This window comes from Saccopteryx leptura, chromosome 3 (genome assembly GCF_036850995.1).
Source record: "Saccopteryx leptura isolate mSacLep1 chromosome 3, mSacLep1_pri_phased_curated, whole genome shotgun sequence".
NCBI lineage: Eukaryota > Metazoa > Chordata > Mammalia > Chiroptera > Emballonuridae > Saccopteryx > Saccopteryx leptura.
Window position 1 is genome coordinate 370,876,759 of NC_089505.1, and position 13,545 is coordinate 370,890,303.

The 13,545-nt window shown below is 67.6% G+C and overlaps 1 protein-coding gene across 2 annotated transcripts in view; it reads left to right on the forward strand.

Moving 5' to 3' along the window:
• Positions 1–1,178: 1,178 nt before the first annotated feature.
• ADGRB1 (adhesion G protein-coupled receptor B1) overlaps positions 1,179–13,545 on the forward strand; it is a 92,216-nt gene continuing 79,849 nt past the window's right edge. For both annotated transcript variants that reach the window (XM_066379614.1, XM_066379615.1), the window contains exon 1: positions 1,179–1,327. The gene's annotated coding sequence lies outside the window, so the exon portion shown is untranslated. The remainder of the gene's footprint in view (positions 1,328–13,545) is intronic.

The window sequence follows — 13,545 nt, forward strand, 5'->3', positions numbered from 1 at the left end:
CCCCACCAACCCCTGACTCTCTTGGATGAGATCTGCAGTTCCTGCCTGTTTCACCTGTCCATCGTCCATTCTGCCTTCGACCCACTCAGCCACCTATCACTGCACCATCCTTCCACCTGCACAGCCCACGGGTGTGCAGCCCTCCACTCATATACCATCCACCCATTTACGCACCCGCCCATCTTCACTGCAACTCTCCTCTGTCCGTCTTCCCATCCTCCCCCCTCCATCCAACACCCCACCCCTCTCTCCAGGCACCTGTACGTTTATCCTCCGCACACCTCCTCCATCCACACCCACTTACCTCCTTCATCCTTCCATCCATCTCATCCTCCCATGTACCTATATTGCTTGTGCACACACCCCCTGTAACTTCCTTCCATCCGTCCGCTGTCTGTCCATCCACTCATCCCCCCATCCATCCCTCCGTCAGTCCATCCATCCATCGCCCAGCCAGCCGGCAGTCTCTCCTCATGGAAGAGGCCGCGAGCGGAGCCCCAGCTCCTGGCATCCCTGCCGCCTGGGGCAGGAGCCAGGCTTTCTCCGGCGAGCGCGCGTGTGTGCATTTTACCCGACCCCCTCCCCCGCCCGCTCGCGCTCCCCTCCCCCACACTCCGCCCCCCGCCCGCTCGCGCTCCCCTCGAACGTGTGAGCTGGAGGCTCTATAAAGCCTGATGTAATCCGTAATGCGGTCTCTGGCTCCCGATTCGGGATCCAGTTTCAGAGAGCGAGAGGTTGGGGAGCGCCGGCAGCCCGGTGGGGGAAGCAGCCTGCCTCTCTCCTCCTCCTTCCCCGGCCCTCGGCCTCCTCCCCCTCCTCGTGCCCGCGCCGCCCCGCCCCCGGCTCGGCTCGCGCCCCCCCCCCCCCCTGGAAGGGGAAAAAAGGCGAGAAGAGCGGGGCAGGCGAGAGGAGCAGCGCGGCGGCGGCCGGAGAGGGAGCGGCGGGCGCAGGCGGCGGCGGCGGGCGCGGCGTTGGCGGCGGCCCCGGCGGAGCGAGCGCGGAGCCGGCGAGCCGGGAGCACAGGCGGCGGCGCCGCGTCCTGGCCGGGCCCGCGCGCCCTGCATCACCGCAGCCCGGGCAGCCGGACCTCCCTGGCGTCCGAGGGTCTCAGCCGGCGGGGGGGTGGGAGGGGGGGCCCGCTCGCGCTGACGGGGGCGCTCCGGGGGGCGTCCGGCTAGGCCTTCGTCTGGCCGGGGGCGGCGGCGGCAGGAGGAGCCCCTCCTCCGGTCGGGCACCCGGCTGGGCCGCCGGCGACGAGAGGCGCTCCTGGGAATCTGCAACTCGCCGGATCAAGTCTCCGCCAGCGGAGCAGCTGCTGCCGGGGAAGGTAAGCAAGGCTCGGGCTGGGGGCTGGGGGCTGGGGGCTGGGGGCTGGGGGCTGGGGGCTGGGGGCGCGCAGCGGGGGGGAGGGGCGGCCGCCCGGACTTCGTAACTTCGCCGTTTGGGGCTCGGGAGCTCCGAGGTTTGCGTTCGGAGCTTGGGAGTTGGGACCTCCCTGCCCCCAGCCCCCTGCCTCCTCCAGCGGCAGCGTCGGCATCTGGCAGGTCTCCGAGCGCCTGCACCGGCCAGCTGGGGAGGGGGAGACCCTGGGAGAGGCCCTTGGAGCTGCTCACCTCCCCCCAGTGCACACTCCCGAAGCCTGGCTAGTCTATATTCTAGCAAGCTGGGCTGGGGGAGGCGCCCCCTCCCATCGCAGGCACTGACCCAGGGCAGGCTGGGGAAGGCGTTCCCGTTGTGCCCCCAACGCAGACGCTAGCAGCATGGGGTCTTTGAGAACCCCAGATGCGATCCCCCCACAGCCACACATAGACCCGGGTAGGCTGGGGCGAGACACCCTCGAGTGTCTCCTCTCGAGGCCGGAGATGTCCTTCCCCCACGCACGGAGCCCGGGGGCGTGCACAAGCAGCCCGGGTCTCCCCAGCAGCCCTCACCAATAGACCGGCGCTGGCGGGGAGACTCCCCAGAGGGTCTCTTCCCTCCAGATAGCTCCCCTGCCCCCAAACACACACACACACGCCCTGGCTGTTTCCTTGTCGCCTTCTTTTCCACTCGGTCGGACAGGCCGCGGATAAGCCGCCTCGAACTTTGGGTCGGCCCTGCGCCCTCTCCGCGCAAAGCAGCAAGATCAGGCGCCGGGCGCGCGTGGGTCCCCAGCCTCAGCGGGTAGAGGCCGCTGGCCCTCCGCGGCCACTGCCCTCGCTGAAAGCCTCTCGGAGCCGCCTCGAAGAATGGGACGCGGTCCGCGCCGCCTCCCCGGGGAGCCGAGAGCTCTGGTCTGGCCAGGCGCTCTCCCCCCCTGGTGCCCGCGGCCCCTTGGGCCGGACAGAGCGCATCTCCGGCCTGCCTCGGGAGGCGGCGGCGTAGCTGGAAACCGCTTGTCGGAGGCTGCGGCTCTGAGCCCGGGTCCCTCCGCCGGGCCGCGGCGGCTCCTGCTGGGTGACTTCCCAGGCAGCCCAGACCGAGTGCCCAGCCTGGCACCCAGACCCCGGGCCGTGGGCACCTACCCCTCTTCACTTTTATTTTGGATTTCCCAGTTTCCTGGAGCGCGGGGACCCAGGCTGGGACCGGACGAGCCCTAGCCCACCCCTCCTCCAGCGCCCTCTCCCTCCGCGCGTCCCCTTATCACGTCCCCCGGGTGCGGGGCGAGGATTCCTTAGCGGCAACTCCTGACGAGTTGAATGGCGTGTAGGTGGGCAGGGGGCTCGCACCCCCACCCCGTGGGGCCGCTGGGCGTACGTGTTGGGAGGTCTGCGCTCCCATCCCACCCTGGGGACCCAAAGAGCTCCTTGGCGCCCTCTCCCACAGACACACTCGCCCCCTCGGAGTAAGAGCCTCTGAGGTGGACTGGCCGCGGCCGCGTGGGCGGGGGGCGTGGGGGCAGATGCGAGGCCGGGGTCCCTTCAAACGTCTCGGAGGTGTGTGTGGAGTCCGGGGAGGGGGCCATAGCGACTTCTAGAACCCTGAAGCCTTCACATTCCTTCGCGACCCCCGCAGCCAAGGAGGCTGCGAGGAGGTGGAGGGAGGGAGCCGCTCCCTCCGACCGCGGGCGGTAGCGAAACTCTGCGCCCGGACGCCCGGGTGCCGCGGAGTCCGGCTTTGAGCACCCGAGCAAGGTCAAGCAGGCGAAGGAGGGGGCGGGGGCGCCTGGGCGCGCTGCTGTCGGCGTCGAGTCGGAGCCTAGCTAGCGGGTGCGAGCTGTCCGTGGCGTCAGCCCCCAGCGCCCGCCGCCCGCGCCGACGCTCGCGCCGGGTCCCCGGAGGCGGACGTTGCGCGCGTTCGGGGATCCCGGAGCGCTCCGCGCCAGGCCCTGCGCCCGCCCTCCGCGCTCGCCCGCGGTTCCTCCGCGCTGCTTTCAGACTTGTTGCGCCTGGATCTGGGGGGGCGGCTGTTGGCTCGGAAGCCCTGGAGCCCTGGAGCTTGGGCGGCGGGGGCAGGGCCCCGAAACCGGCGAGAATGCGCCAAGGCGGTGCGCGGCTACGCGGGCGGGAGCGGCGCTGGGGGCTCGGGCGGGGAGTTTGCCGCCTCCAACCCTACAATCCTGGAGAAGAATGTTTGTCCCCTTCGCGCTCCCGCGCGGGGGTGGAAAGGCGATTCGTTGCCCTGGGCACCACGCCGCACTCCTCCGGTCCCCAGGCGCGGAGGAGACGCAGCCAAGTTGCCGAGCCCTCCCAGTCCCTGGTCCACAGGCTCCGGACCCTCGCGGGTCTCGGCGGTGGCGTCTGCGAAATGGGGGGCGCGGGTGACTCTCTCGGAGCCCTTCCGGTCCAGGCCCTCGTCTCGTGACCCAACGTGCTGGGCCCGCAACGTACTGGGTCCGCGGCGTCCGGGCCGGCCAGGTCCCGAGGCAGATCGGCGCCTGCGGACACGCCGCGGGGTCCGGCAGGAGGCGGCCCGGGCAGGGCCCAGCGAGTGGCCAGGGCGCGGCACCCTCTCTTGGCGCTCTTGCCCCCTAGCTGGCGAGTGTGAACCGGCCCCGCCTCCCGGCGCGGGTCCTGGGGCCCCGGGGATGCCTGGGACCTGGGCCTGGGCGGCCGGCGCGGGGCTGCGGTGGCGGAAGGCGGAGGGCGGCGCACTGCCTCGGACGGCCGGGAGAGGGCGAGCGCGCCCACCCGCCGCCCTGCCCGCCCCTTCCGTCTCCTTCGCGGCCGGTGGCGCCCGCCACATCCTGGGCAGTCCCGGGCTGCTTGGCGGTTCCTCCTCTCGCCCGCCAAGGCCGTTCGCTCGCGGCTCAGCCTGAGCCCTAGTCACTCGTCTCTCCCCAAACTCGTCTGACCTCGTGCACTGGGCACAGGCGTGAGCGAGCGTGTTTGTGGACATGCGTGCATGTGTACATGTGTGTCTCATGCACGTGCTAGTCCTGCCGGTATGTGTGCAGACATGAAACTGCCACATGTGTACGTGGCGCGGTGCTGGTCTTGTATGCCCCTTGGATGGCAGTGTTCAGTGGAACCCCATTTTCCCTGTGGGCAAGTCTTGTGTCTGGAATAACCCCTAACCTAGAGGGTTCTATTAACGCCGTAAATGCTAGCAAACCCACTCTCTCCCACTGTTCTCTGGACCCCTGACGCCAGCCTCCCTTCGGCAGCTGGGCCGTGGGGCAGAGGCAGGCTTTCTGGGTAACCACAAAGGGCCCAGGACCACTGTGGACTGACAGCATGCACACACATACTGAACATGTGGGTGCCCACGTGTACCGCACACTGGCACTGAGAGTGCACTGCCTACAAGGCTGAGGGCATGGTCTCCCCCACCAAGACCGGTGGGAATATGGGAGAACAGAGGCCCTGACAAGCTGGTAAGTGGGCTCTGGGAGTGGAGGACAGCTGCCTCCTGCAGGTGTCCGGAGTCGGGGATCCCAAGAGGGTTAGGTGAGTGGTGGTGAAAGGTCAAAAGGTTCTCCATGGAGGGAACAGCCATGCAAAGGGACTGTGGCAGGCGAGTGTGCAGGTGTGAAGACCAGGCGAGAGTTTGGAAGAAGGATGACCGGCAGCCTGGAAGCTTCCAAGGGAGCAGGGCCAGACCTCAGAACCCTGCAGGCCTCGGGCTCGGGGGGCCGCAGGAGGGTCTTAAACAAGGGGGGTGACTTAGCCTGATGGACGTGCTGAAGAGATGGCGCTCCCAGGCAGCAGGGCCCAGGGAGGCAGAGTGCCCAGGGGGCTGCCCCTGCCCAGGCCTGCACTGTACTGCTCACTTCATTTGTCTCAACAGGATGGCCACTGCCCTGACATCCCCCCCCCCCCGCCCATCAGCATGGCATATGAGCAGACACAGGGACACATGCACCTCACAGAAAAGGCAGGCACAGCGTGGAAGAGCCACTGCCTGGAGTCTGTGTCCCCTGCAGATGTCCACATCCTGGAGCTGTCCAGGCTGGCAAGGCAGAGAGGAGAGTCCCTCCTCCCTCTCCTGCTCATGACCGTTACCGGGTGGGGGGTGAGGCTGAGAGGCACGAGCTTCAGGGGGCAAGCTGATGGCCCGGCCTCTGCACAGTGCAGGCGACAAGGGCAGGGACCCTCCTCCCTTCCAGGACACCCTGGGACTGCAGTGAGGAGATCTGGGTCCCATGGCGACTTCCCCTGCGCCTCTGTCTCTCAGGCTGTGCGGTGGGGACGAGGCTAGAGCCCCGGGCAACATACAGAGCGCCAAACAGGGGCCCCCCATGCCCTGCTTTGTGTCTTCGCCCTTCTTTTTCTTAGTAACTCCTTTCTAGTGACAAGTGGTGGAAAGAGCGCCAAAGGGCTGCGGTGCCAAGCGAGTCTCTTCACCCCAGAGCCCGTCTTCCCATCCTGTGAACCATCTTAATGGTTCCACTGTCCTTCCAGAAGGTTCTGTGCCACACAAGCACAGTCCTGTGTGTCAGTGCTGTAAGCTGTTTCGACAAATGGAAGTGTTCTGTGTACCCATGGGCACCTGGCTCACCCCACCCTCACCCCACCCCACCCCACTTCATCTCACCCCCTGGGCCCACCATTGCCCCCTCCCCAACTCATCCCACCCCTGGGGCCCCCAGAATCCTCCCCGGTCATCTTCATGCTGGTCCTACCGCCATCTTCCTGCCCACAGAGGTCTGTGGGTGTCCTTGAGGCCTCACCCCGAGGGGTACAGACAGGGTCCCCATGGCCTGCTGGGCCCTGCCAGGTGACTGTGGGATCCCAGCCTGAGCTCTGCCAGAGACCAGAAGAGGCAGCAGGGCAGGTGACCAGACTCAGGCTCCAGCCCAGGCAGTTCCCTGGGGACTTGGAGACCAGTTTTGGGGGTGCTGACTTGACTGAATGGGGGTTGCGGGTCCCTGGAGTGGTGAGAAAGCAGAGGAATGGCTGGCAAGTGGGGCCTCAGTGGTCTGGAGGGTGACCCAGAGGGGCCTTAACCTGTCACTGATCCAAACCGGAGTGAGGTCGGAGGGAGCACCAAGCCCCCGCCTGTCCCCTGAAGTCCGTGCCCTTCCTTCCTGTGCCCGGACCGGAGCCCCGGGGAGTCAGACAGGACCCGCCCTCCTGCCTGGCGAGGTGGTTTTGACCCACAGCTCCGTGAGCCTGTGCCCAGTGTACCGGGAAGCACCGGGAAGCAGGCTGGGGCTGTGGGGGCAGGTCTCGGGGAGGACCCGGTCTGGATGACCCGGTCTGGACGGGGCACATCCTGTCCCCTGAGGCACGTGTGGGAGTGACTTCAGATCTGAGTGGAAAGGAGCAGAGAGCCTCGCTTCCCGCCACACCCACAGGCGCTGCCCCCTCCCACGACAGCGCACCCTCACCCACACCCCACGCACGTCCTGGGGCACTCACACGCGTGTGCAGCTCACCTGCACTCACACCATCCTCAGTGCCCAGCCCGGCCCGGCCCTGGGCCCCGCAGTCCTGCTCATCCTGTCCATACCCGGTCCGAAGGCCCAGCCCCACACTCTGTTGACCTCTCTTGCTCCAGCCACCCCAGACAGAGGGCAGCGGGCACCCGTTGGGTGTCAGCAGACCCAGGACGGGGCCCTGCTCCCCTGGGTGCAGCTTCCGGGCGGGCAGCCCCGGCTCCTCTGAGCACTGAGGCTGCGTGCGGCCCCGCCTCCGCCTTGAACCCCACAGTCCCGCTGCAGCCGTGTTGGGGCAGGTGGGGGTCCGTTAGGAGCCAGGGTACCGTGCCACACATCCAGGCTATTACCTGTCTGTTACCCCTGCACCCACCAGGCCTGCCCAGGATGCCCCTGGGACCTCAGCGCATTCCACCCAGGGCAGCCCCTGGAGATTGCCCCGACTGCCTCTACCGACCTTGACGCTGTGACCTTGAGCGGGTGACCTTGGATGAGCCCCTCCTGCTGGGGAACCCAGATCCTGCGTGGTGTGGGCTGTGGATGGGGGTGTCACTTGTGGGCCAAGAGCTGGGTGGGCACAGCAGCAGAGCCTCTGTCTCGGGGCACAGGGGCTCACAGTGGGTACCGAGAAGGGGGACAATGAGCGGAGAGGTGAATGAATGACATGTGTCACACCCAGAATTCCAGGGGCTTCCCCTCCTCATGAGAATCCCCCACTTCTGCCCCATGGGGATGCCCCAGCCCATGGGACAGATGCTGTCACAGTCCTCACTATGTGTGCCATTGCATACTTGTGCATGTGTGCAAACGTGTGCACGTGTGGACATGCGCATGCATGCGTGTACATGTGTGTGCGTGCTTGCAGTGCCATGGGGGTCCAGGGAGAGGGCACGTTCACTCCTGGGACGCTCTGCAGGCTCACGTAAGGCTTGCTCAGGCAGCCATCTTGTCCCCTGAGGGACGAGCGCTGGCCAGGGCAGCCCACGGAGGCGCATGGTGTAAGCGAAGGCTTGGGAGCTTGCGTGCAGGGGTGTCTCCAAAGCCTGCAGCTGGTTCAGAGTGACAGAGTCCTGGGCAAGAGGAGTTGTGATGAGGCCCAGGGCCTCCCAGGCCCATCGGAGTGCCGACCGTTGACCCTAGGGCCAAGTGACCTGGGTCAGTGGGGGGGATGGAGGCTGACGGGCTCTTGCTCCAGGGTGACCCGGGGTCTGTGCCTCCCTGGGAAGGCCTTTTGTTGGTGGGGAAGGCAGGGAAGGTTCTGTACGGGAGCCCCCAGCAATGGGCCTTCCGGGGGTCTCCCCTGGGCAGCTCTGTCAGATTCCACCAGTGGCCCCTGTGCCCAGGTAGGCAAGCCGGAGAAGGAGGCCTCCCATGGGCCTGGGCCTGGCAGGTGTGGTGGGCAAGGCGGGCTTCTCAGGGGTCTGGCCCTGATGGCAGCCCAGCCCACCTGAGCAGCCTCCCAGCTCTGGAGGGTGCTTCACTGCTCTGCAGCACGTCCTTACTGTGAGGGAACGATGACACGGGGCTCTTAGGGCCAGCCCAGGTGCCCCACAGGACAGCCAGAGTGGGCACTGGAGCCTGGTGGGCACAGGCTGGGGGTAGGGGCTGCGGTGGCTGTGGGGAAGGGAGGCGGCCTCTCCCGGGGCCCACGTGGCTCTGTGCTCACAGAGGGAGGCCCGCTGGGCTCTCCTGACCTCTCCTCGTGGCCCCAAGCCCATGAGACCACTTGTCCTGGGCCTGCCTCTGCCTCCCAGGTGACCACGCTGCCTGACCTGCCATGGTCCGTCTGTGAGGCCTGTAGGGTGCCTCGATCAGGGCCGCTGGGCGGAGGCTGCCATGGGCAGGGGCGGTGGGGCGCCCCCGGGGGGCCTCTCCTGCGTGCTGCCTCAGCCCCTCCTGCCCGCCAGCCCCTGAGCTGTCCTCAGTGCCACGGTGCCCACCCCCTCCCCCAGCGCAGCCTCTGCCCAGGACACACAGGCGGGCACTGTTCAGAGGGCCGCGCAGGACAACAGAGTGCCTTTTGTGGCTGGTGTCTGGGGACGCCATTGGCAGCCCGGGGTGGGCGGGGAGGGGACGTGGAGGCCGGGCTGGGGGAAGAGGGTCGGACGGGAGGGACTGAGGTGAGGCTCGAGCCGCGGGGGCAGCGTCTAGCCCCCACCCTTGTCGACATCAGGGAAACTGAGGCACCAGCGCCTCTGACTACAGTGTTTCTCACATGTGCTGATACACCGGAGACAAAGTGGGAGGTGGCCACTGGGCTCGGTCGGTGGTGACCCGAGAGCCTTGGTGTGGGGTCAGTGCTCCTGCTGTGTGACCAGGCTGTGAGGTTAACAAGGGGGGGGCTAAAAGATCTCAGACCTGGTACATGGTCAACACTCGGTAAGTGGCCGTCATCGTCACATTCTCCTTGATGTCACCCCCAGCTCCTCATCCCCAGGTGGCATGGCTGGCTTTCTCAAGTCTCCCTCCACTCTCCTCTCCTCTGTCTCTGGTGGCCTCCACCCCCTGCTCAGGGCTCCCCCCTTCACCCCAAGGTGGCCTGCTGCTCAGGGCTCCCCGCTTCACCCCAAGGTGGCCCCCTGCTCAGGGCTCCCCGCTTCACCCCAAGGTGGCCCCCTGCTCGGGGCTCCCCCTTCACCCCAAGGTGGCCCCCTGCTCAGGGCTCCCCCTTCACCCCAAGGTGGCCCCCTGCTCGGGGCTCCTCCCTTCACCCCAAGGTGGCCCCCTGCTCAGGGCTCCCCCTTCACCCCAAGGTAGCCCCCTGCTCGGGGCTCCTCCCTTCACCCCAAGGTGGCCCCCTGCTCGGGGCTCCCCCCTTCACCCCAAGGTGGCCCCCTGCTCGGGGCTCCTCCCTTCACCCCAAGGTGGCCTCCTGCTCAGGGCTCCCCCTTCACCCCAAGGTGGCTTCCTGCTCAGGGCTCCCCCTTCACCCCAAGGTGGCCTCCTGCTCAGGGCTCCCCGCTTCACCCCAAGGTGGCCCCCTGCTCAGGGCTCCCCGCTTCACCCCAAGGTGGCCTCCACCCCCCTGCTCGGGGCTCCCCGCTTCACCCCAAGGTGGCCCCCTGCTCAGGGCTCCCCGCTTCACCCCAAGGTGGCCCCCTGCTCAGGGCTCCCCGCTTCACCCCAAGGTGGCCTCCACCCCCCTGCTCGGGGCTCCCCCCTTCACCCCAAGGTGGCCTCCACCCCCCTGCTCGGGGCTCCCCGCTTCACCCCAAGGTGGCCCCCTGCTCAGGGCTCCCCGCTTCACCCCAAGGTGGCCCCCTGCTCAGGGCTCCCCGCTTCACCCCAAGGTGGCCCCCTGCTCAGGGCTCCCCGCTTCACCCCAAGGCCACTTTGCAGGCTCTGGGAGGTCACATGGCAGGGACAGGCATAGGTGGCCAAAGGGTTGGGGGCTGGATACCAGGAAGAACTTCCTGGCAGCGAGGGCATTTTGGTCTTGAGAAGGTGACAGGAGAGGTGGGCTCCCCAGGGAGCTTGGGGACTGATTGGTCGTTGTCCTTGGAAGCCCAAGAGGGCAGTGGCTGATGAAGGCTGCAGCGACCCAGGCCGGGATAGCGGAACCAGTCACTACACAGTGGCTTGCGGTCTCGGGGAGTGGACAGTCAAGCAGCTTGTAGTCTGGGGGCGTGGACAGCCAGTCCTTCTGTGAAAACTTACAGAGAGGAGTGACCAGCGACCACATGGGCCTCCTGCACTGCGGTCAATACCCAACAGCCTCTTCCAGCCCCTCGCCTTTGGCCAGCAGGGGCCTGGGCGCTGGGTGTGGCCGAGGGGGAGGGGCATGGCCAGCCCCCAGAGCCCAGCACGGGGGCTCCTAGCGTGGAGACAGCCTTTCACTCGGCCAGACCTCCTCCTACAGGATCCTGCTCCTCAGGGTTCCTCGGGGCTCCGGCCTGGCCGGTGGGCTTTCCCTAAACGCTCCCTTTCTCACAGGGACCCCTCTCCCAGCCCTGGTCTCCACCCCAGTGCCCAACACACCCAGCTCACACTGAGCTTGCCCTCCTGCCATGTGACCTTGGGCAAGCATGCTGCACACATGGACACATGGACACACATGCGTACACACATGTGCATGCACAGACACAGGCATGCGCACCCAGACATATGTGCCCACACATGCACTGCACGCACAGAGGCACAGACACCGATATGTATGTGATTGCACGCACACGTGTGCACACTCGCCTGCTCCCTGTGAGAGCTCCCAGCACCCATCGCCCGCCCAGCTGGAAGCCTGGTCGTCTCCCCGACCCTGTCTCCCCTCTAACTGTCCTCCTGGCCAGACACCACCCCCTCTGCTCTCCCGGCCTGCCTCCCCACCCAGCAGTCAGAGGAACCCTGATCACACTTAGCCGAGTGCCCCGCCCAGGCACTGCCCCCTCCAGGACACTGCCCCCTCCAGGACACTGCCCCGCCCAGGCACTGCCCCGTCCAGGACACTGCCCCCTCCAGGACACTGCCCCGCCCAGGCACTGCCCCGTCCAGGACACTGCCCCCTCCAGGACACTGCCCCGCTCAGGCACTGCCCCGTCCAGGACACTGCCCCCTCCAGGACACTGCCCCCTCCAGGACACTGCCCCGCCCAGGCACTGCCCCATCCAGGACACTGCCCCCTCCAGGACACTGCCCTGCCCAGGCACTGCCCCGTCCAGGACACTGCCCTGCCCAGGCACTGCCCCCTCCAGGACACTGCCCCCTCCAGGACACTGCCCCGCCCAGGCACTGCCCCGTCCAGGACACTGCCCCCTCCAGGACACTGCCCCGCCCAGGCACTGCCCCGTCCAGGACACTGCCCCGCCCAGGCACTGCCCCCTCCAGGACACTGCCCCCTCCAGGACACTGCCCCCTCCAGGACACTGCCCCGCCCAGGCACTGCCCCCTCCAGGACACTGCCCCCTCCAGGACACTGCCCCCCTCCAGGACACTGCCCCCTCCAGGACACTGCCCCGCCCAGGCACTGCCCCGCCCAGGCACTGCCCTGCCCAGACACTGCCCCCTCCAGGACACTGCCCCCTCCAGGACACTGCCCCCTCCAGGACACTGCCCCGCCCAGGCACTGCCCTGCCCAGACACTGCCCCCTCCAGGACACTGCCCTGCCCAGGCACTGCCCCCTCCAGGACACTGCCCCCTCCAGGACACTGCCCCGCCCAGACACTGCCCCCTCCAGGACACTGCCCCGCCCAGGCACTGCCCCCTCCAGGACACTGCCCCCTCCAGGACACTGCCCCCTCCAGGACACTGCCCCGCCCAGGCACTGCCCCCTCCAGGACACTGCCCCAGGTGCTGGTTGGAGTCAGGACCTCCCCCCCATGCCCCTACGCCATCTCAGATTCCGTCCCCCCAGGCCTGGGATAGACCCAATCGGCCAGTCTGCCCCAGGAGGACGTGGCCCCTGCCCACGTGTCTCTTGCCTCCGGGGCCGGCCTTGGAGGGCCTCTCAGCTACTGACCCATAGTCTTGATGAAGGGTCCTGAGCAGGCAGATGCTGGGGGTGAAGGTGCCTCAGCCGCTGGAGAGGACCGGGGTGTGCTGGGGGGCAGGGCGGGTGGGTCGTGAGCAAGTGGAGGCTGAGTGACCGCTGGCAGGCGCAGGAGCCGTCCGCACTGACAGCCTGGGCCTCCTGCCCAGCTCTGCCCGGTGCCCCAGCCAGAAGAGGCAGGGCCAGGCTGGGCCCACGGTGCTCAGACTCGTGGCTGGGCCAGCCCCTGGCCGACAGAGTCAGGGCGTGAAACCATTCAAGTCAGAGATGTCCTAGAGGATGCCAGGAAGTGACTTCAACCCTGCTGCCCCCTCCCCACCTTGGTCCCTGGTGGCCTCTGTGGCCTCCTCTGCGGGACCTCAGGGCTCAGGGAACCTGTGGGAACCCCACGTGTGGGCGCGTTTAGGCTCTCTCTGGCCCCAGAGTCTGTGGAAGGCTCACTCCGGAGCCTTGGTCCCTGAGGGTGCGGCGGCCTGAAGGGGCTCTGGGCTCCATGCTGACCGACCCCCAACCCTGCCCTCCTGCTGGCACCTCCCACCTCCTACGTCCAGGCTGGAGGGGACTCCCTGCCTGCCCCACAGCGCAGCTGGCCACCTGCGCCTCTCTCCCCTGAGCGTTCTCCCTCCCTCCGTCCACACCACCATCCCCGCCCGCCGTGCCTCCCTCGCCTGCCTTCCCCGGCCCCTTCCCCCAGCTGCCGGGGTGGCCTTTCTGGTTGGGGTGCTGTCCTGCTTCTGACCCTCACTGCCACCTGGTGCCCGCGGTGCGGGACACTGTGGGTTGGCCTTACGCCCCGGATGGGCATTCCGAGAGTGGAGCAAACCTGTGACCAGCAGGGTGAGGTCTGGTTCTGCAGCGTCCAGGGGTGATCCCTTCGCACAGGGCTGTGCTGATACCCACCTGGGGCCAGGCTGGGTCCCTGGTCCTTTCTGGGGCGTCAAGGAGAGCCTGTCCTGGAGCTAGGGCTCCAGCTGGGGGCCTGAGGGCGTGTCAGGTCCCAGCCTGCAGGGCATCACAGCTGGGGCTGGCTCCGGTCAGGCTCCGGAATGCACTGCCACCTCTGTGGAGAAGCCGGACAGCGGCCTCTCGGGTCTGAGACGGGCTGTGGGACCCTGGCCAAGCCTCGCTGTCCCCATACCACGCGACTGGGCAGTCAGGGCAGGCCACTCTGCCGCAACAACTTCCAAGGCTGTCCCCTGAGCGGTCTAGAGGCGGAAGGGACAAGGGTCTTCCCAGCTCCGCCCGGACAGGCCAGAAGGAGAAGTT